The 6,427-nt window shown below is 42.7% G+C and overlaps 1 protein-coding gene across 2 annotated transcripts in view; it reads left to right on the forward strand.

Moving 5' to 3' along the window:
• Positions 1-225: 225 nt before the first annotated feature.
• atxn1a (ataxin 1a) overlaps positions 226-6,427 on the forward strand; it is a 98,094-nt gene continuing 91,892 nt past the window's right edge. Inside the window, exon 1 of one of the 2 annotated variants that reach the window (XM_005728460.1) lies at positions 226-480. The gene's annotated coding sequence lies outside the window, so the exon portion shown is untranslated. Of the gene's footprint in view, positions 481-758; positions 818-6,427 lie in introns of those variants that run through there. The other variant, XM_005728461.1, reaches the window with a different exon arrangement.

Here is a 6,427-nt window from a genome sequence, read left to right on the forward strand (position 1 = left end):
AAAGTGTTTACACTGCTGAGAAGCCACTTTTTGAGTGAGGCTGAGTTAAACAGAAATAATAATACTAATATTAACCATTCTTCCTTTCACACAGCGCGCTTTTGCATTTGCTCCTGAAAACGCAGCCCAATCTCCACTGTGAGTAAAACAATCTTACCAATAAAGGAATACTGTGTATTCCCACACTCTGGCAATGTCAGTGAACCTCTCTTGTATCTCTGTGACTGCTTTCTGTGCTCCGAGCTCTCATATTTTTGCATGAGTAGTTTACAAACTGCTCCAGTTTTGAACTTCTCTCTCGCCCTCCCTCCCCCGCTCTCTCTCTCTCTCTCTCTCTGAAGGTGGGGGCAGAGAGCCATTAGCTGAGCGCTGCAGACATCATTAGGAGGGGAGACGCTTTCCACCGTCAGCGCCGGAGCAGAGCAGGGGAGCCCTGGCAACAAGGAGAGACACAAACTCAACAGCCCGCTACACCCCGCAGTAAGTCGCACAAAACTATTTCCACAGAGCCGGTTTCGCCAACCTGTCACCGTTTTGACGTTGTCACTCTTCTCTTTTGGAGCTGGCTAAATTTAAAAAAAATGGCTGGAAGAACTGGGAAGGGTGGCGCTGAAGCTCTGGTTTACTTCAAAGCCTTAGAAAATGTTTACTTCGCACTCTGACCTATTTTTAAGTGACCACACAGTACGCGGCCACGCGGGCTGTGGGTGGGTATACTTGTCATTTGGAAACGTGAACGCAAAGTGTTGTTTAAATGGGACGAAAGAGGGGCGGAGGTTCGGCTGGATTCTGACCGAGCGAGGAGCGCGTCCGCCGGGTGAGTTGGGAGTCGGGCAGGCGCTGTACTTCCAGTAACTGCGCCACTCGACCTCGGCTCAAAACATTTCCTCTTTGCAGACTATTTCTTTGTCGGACATGTCCGAATAATGTCGCTTCGGGCCACATAGGTCTTCTTCTGAACTCTTTTCTTATTGACAGGGACTGTCAGGGGAAAGCGTTACATTTTTAAAAAAAATCTACGTTTCACTATCGCGGAAGTGTTTTCTCCACACGAAAGGAGGCGAACTACTAACCACAGTCCACATGATTTCTAGATAATAATAAAAAAAGCGTAACCGCAGGTGTTTTGCATGTTTCGATTCTTAGGAAGCATTTATTGTTGCGCACGTAATACTACACAATGTTTTACGTTGTCAGCTGGTTGTAAAGGACATACGCTTTGTGATTGCAGGACTACCCGTGATGTCATTCATCCTAGCATGGACCATTATATAACGGGACTGTAGGGAAGCCTGTGATAGCAAGCTATTTTTACTCTGTTTACACCTCAGAGCAGGGTAGGCTATGCGTCCCAAGTGGTAGCCAATGCTTTCACTCACACTATAGTTTTTTAACGAGCATTCCTAATGGCAGCAGACTGATTAACAAAGTGAATGCTCAAGATTAAAAAAAGAAAAAGAAAGAAAAAAGCTGCGCTTCTTTCCACCAGCTGCATGCTTAAGTCTTCCTCTTTTCTGATGATATCTGTGCAATTTATAGGAAAAACACGAAAAAACAGAAGTGGGTTTGCATTACTTGTTGATTATGTCATTTTCATCTTTGAAGCCTGTCCTGTAGCCTTAAGCAATGAATGACTGGACACCCCATAGAGCGCTTTCAACACACAGATATCTAAGCAGACAGCTGTGATCGTGGTTAAACTTGCTTTCTATCTAAAAGGCTTGTTTTGCTACTTTTTAAACGTGTTACTGAAAGAAATAGAAAATATTGCAACACCAACAAATTTGAATCTGCAGCTTTCAGTAAAAACACACTTTCTGTTTTATTCCATGGTTCTTGCAATTCACTCACTTGCAGCCACTGTGTGTTAGCAAACACTTGCAGAGTGAACCTATAGAGTCAGTGCAGCCCGTCAGCTCCGGTGTTATTACTTACCTGTTTTATGGTGTTGGACATTTCTGTTAGTGCTGTCGCTAGTTCAAGAACTTCTGTCCTCCGTGGAGGATGCGAGCACAAACGTACGAGTGACCCATTAATTAAATTCCTTGCTTGCTTTGACTCATGCCTGTAAACACATGTTTCAGATTTTATCTGCACTGCCTGTGATTGTTGTTATCCAAGTACTGAAAGAAATGTGATCTCGTGGTTGCCATAAATCCCATATACAAGCTTCCAACATTTGTGTCAGTGCAGTGAAACACACATTTAGAAACACCTTCATGTGGTACATGGTGTGGAAAAATATTCATAGATCAGTGTGAAGTTACTTTATAATTACTTTTATTGTTTAATAATAAATACTTTGGATTGCTTATTTATTCAGAAAGACAGCAGAAAAAGTGTGAAGAAAAAATAATGCACACTAGTTTGACTTTTGTCTCTTTTCTGTAAAAAAATACATAATCGACACTGGCCAGCCATTTTTTAGGTACTGGTATTTGGTCAGACCCTTTCGAACACGCAGATCAATGCATTGAGTTGGTGGCATGTGATTGGCTGTTGTATTTGCACTTAACAACATGGCCATTAAGTCTTTATTAACCATACTGAAACTATTACGTATTTTTTATGTGTGACTGGTATTAAATACAGCAGGTTGGAGAAGAGAGGAAGGGGTCGCATCCAAGAGGTACTCGGGAAATACACAGCTCAGCTTCAAATCTTTAACAAGGGATGGATTCATGTATAATGATGGGAAGGATGTGGATAATGAAGTGAGTGGGATCCGGTGTTAGTCCCTGTGGGATGCCATGGAAAGGTCTTTTTAATTGAAATAAATTTCTCTGCTAGCGAGGTCAACTAGAGGCGTCCAGGAACTGTTCACGACTGAAGCTTTATAGATGTTAATCCACTGCGGTGCATTTTTAGCACGCAAATATCCACCGCTGTATGATGGCTGACAGCGTGCAGCGCGAGCAACTGGTTGCCTTTTGTCCCGTCCCCTGCACATTCCACAGGCAGCAGCTTTGCCTGAACCGCTCAGAATGTTTCTGGTGGTAAAAATGCTTATGGACGGGTCTGTCTCCTGCTGTGTGCTACCTGTGAAAATGAGCAACTTCCGCCAGTGTGCTCACCTGATTCTCCAGACTCTGGTGTTCCGGTGTGAAAACAGCTTATGGCTGGAAGATAGATGCATTATGAATGCTTGAGCAGAAGGGAGGTGTTAATATAAAGGGAAGACGGGCAGATCTTTAGAAGGGAGGTAAGCAGAGGGTGTTGTAGTGATTTAGGTAGAGTGGCAGCGATTTGCCCAGTGCTAATCCAAGACTGTTACCATGAGATGCTGAAAAGTAAACTTAGATTTTGTTGTGCTAGTTACAGTTTGAATTTCAAAGAGTTTTAGATTGAGTTTGTTTGAGTTTCAGAATATTTTTTACCCACATTTCTCCAAAAAGCGTTGCCTTACTTGTAAGGGAAAGCATGAAGCAAAAGTCCAAACTGTTGTACAAATCGTGCGGCTGTGAATCAGGCGTGCTGCTTCAGCCGCTCTCCCGCCGCACGCACGCACACATGCGCACACTTTACCACTGCTGCTATAGCCTTTGATTTGAGCCGCCACTCACTTTCAAATGGTAATGAGTGGCAATTAGAAGCCAATGTCCTAATCACAAGTCATTTAACTGAGCTTGGCTCATTTGCCATATGTGTGCACGGACTCACACCGTCAAACACACATGAATACACACATCTGCTAGATCACGCTAGAGTGTCGTCTTTGGAACTTGCGCTGTGTGTGTGCGCGCGCGTGTGTGGAAATGAGCGGGAGATTTTGTGTCAGTGTGTTTGTGTGTGTTTGTGAGAAAGACATAAAGAGAGATCATTTCCAGGTAATGATTGGGTGGAGATTTCACGCCTGAATGAATAAGTGACAGAAATGGTTTAATACTCTGAGTGAATGATGGGTGGGAGGATCAAATAGATCGACAAATGTGCGAAACAGGTGTCTGCGTGTTTCTGTGTGTCTCTATTGAGCCATTATGTGGAACAAAATGCTTACTCTTTACATTGGGTTGCACAGAAAATTTGACAAGTTGCACTGATCCACTTGTAGTGCAAAAATGCCATAAATAAAGTGGGATTTGTCATAGAAATGTATTGTAAATTCTAATTGGCAGTATTTTTATGCCTAAAAAAGACAATAAAATTATCATATAAATTACATGTGATTTTTGAGACTACTTGAGGCTACAAAAAAAGAAATTTGCAAATTTTTTAAAAATTGTGGCATGACTCTTGAGTTTCGATTTGAAATACATTTCATGCCTTCACGTGGGAAAGGTGTTTCAAAATCCTTATCGGGCACTTAGATCTACCCGTGTAGTTTGGTGCCTCAACCTAAAGAAGCAGTGAGTGAAAATGAAAGTTGAGTTTAAAATCTCACAGTAGAATATCTAAAAGCGAAACTAATGTGTGGTATTCCAACTTCAGTCTCATTTTGCCGAAAGTCTTGTGACTTGTGGTGCCGCTGCGTGCCTCCTAGTGTGGTTCTGTTGTTTACCGCTACAGTTTGCACCCATGAAGACAAGTCAGTTAATAAACTGTTGTGACTATTGCGCGAACGGCTTCCGGGCAGTGCTGTTCCCGCAACTTTCTCCAGTTTGTCCCTGGGGATCCTCAGCTACTCCCGTGTCAAAGTTGAGCTTAATCTCTCCAGTGGGTCCTATGCTGACCTTTCCCACTTGGCTTTCTGGTAGTTCTCCATCATCAAGCATCCAAATCAGGTGCCAGAACTGCCTTACCAAGCCACAATGTTCAGAATAGGCACTAAACGCCTTTATGTCTGTTGCTGTAACACAAAAAAAAATGTTATTTGCTGTGGGATAATGAAAACGATGCCGCATTCACACCAGACCGCAGTTGCGAGTTAATCCGTGGTTTTCTCCTTTTCTGCTAAAAGTTACCCGAGAAATTGACAGAAAGGAAACAGTGTTGGTCAGAAATGCAGGGGTATAATAAAAAAAAAAGCTCAGAAGTGTGGGATCGAATGAGGTGAGCCCGAAAAGAATGACAAAAAGCCAGTGAGGTGAGCTATGAGGGGGACCAACAAAAAAAGTGTGTGAGGAAAAATGGTTTTAAAAAGGTAGAGAGCAGTGGGTGGGGATGGGGGCAGATCAAGCGATCGAGCTGTCTTGTTGAACTGTGCGGTGCGCTCAGACCTTTTCAGCTTTTCCTTTTATCCTCCTCTATTCACGAGTGCGGCGAGTACACATGCACGCACTCGAGATAAAGGACACATTCACGTACAGTATGCTGCTATTAAGGGGATCAATGAATGTTTCCTTGTGCCAGAACACTTCACCATGTGTTATCATGTTTTTTTTATTGACTAGTGTACAGTCCTGTGTTCCTTAATCTGTCGTTTGTGCCCTTGAATCTGCAGGAAGAGTGAAAAACATGCCACTGTTTGCTTGCACTATTTGCCAGTATTTGTCCCGATCATAGTTTAGTTTATTAGTGTACAGCTATCACGACATTAGAGGACCTCAGAAAGGATTGCTCTTGTTTGCCACTTTGCAGCATTCGTTGATCCTTGTGTGTGTGTGTGTGCTCAGACATTAGAGCCTTTGTGACCCTGTTTCTGTGCTTACCGTCTTTATTTTGAAGTGGCTAATCAATACCAATCTTCTGAATGACCAAGATAGTCCCAGTGCCCGAATGAGCGAACGAGACAGACAGAGGAAGATAAATAGAGGGAGAGAGGACTAAAGCCATCCTACAAACTTGTGTTACGCTGTCGGGTCGATAAGCTGCTGTATGGCTCAATAACCATGTGAAACAGGGAAGCTGGCTTTGGGACTTACTTTGGCTTTTCGCTCTGTAATGGCTGCCAGTGGAGCTGACATGATATAGGGTCGTCTGTTTTCCAGGAAAACGGTGTAAGAGGCTGAAATAGTCTAAACTCCAGGGTGTATAAATAAAAACAGAATAATAGGTAAATGACGAGCACGCAGGCTACGAATTTGAATCTGTAAGCCAGTAAGATCCCCTGAACTATAAATGAAAGGCAGGTGAACATGCAGTAGTTCATTCACCATGCTCCCGCTTGTTATCTCTTTTCCAAGAAGGAACGAAAAGTTTTAGTCGTGGGCCTTTTGAATGCTAAAATAAATGAAGGAGAACCAAACAGGTAACGGCTCAGCTATTAGTAGGGAATGTGTATGTGTTATTGGTTTTATATAGGGCGTAACAGAGGAGTGTCTCTTTAAGATGAGGCTTGAAAGAGCCACAAAACATTTGGTGGGATCATTGAAATCTGATTTTGTTGCTAAAATTGTTAATTTGCTTATTTCAAAAAAAATATTCCTACTTATCTCCAAACTACAAAATCCTTCTCTTCTCTTCTCTTCTCTTCTCTTCTCTTCTCTTCTCTTCTCTTCTCTTCTCTTCTCTTCTCTTCTCTTCTCTTCTCTTCTCTTCTCTTCTCTTC

This window comes from Pundamilia nyererei, unplaced genomic scaffold (genome assembly GCF_000239375.1).
Source record: "Pundamilia nyererei isolate P.nyererei 1_Seehausen unplaced genomic scaffold, PunNye1.0 scaffold00028, whole genome shotgun sequence".
Lineage (NCBI taxonomy): Eukaryota > Metazoa > Chordata > Actinopteri > Cichliformes > Cichlidae > Pundamilia > Pundamilia nyererei.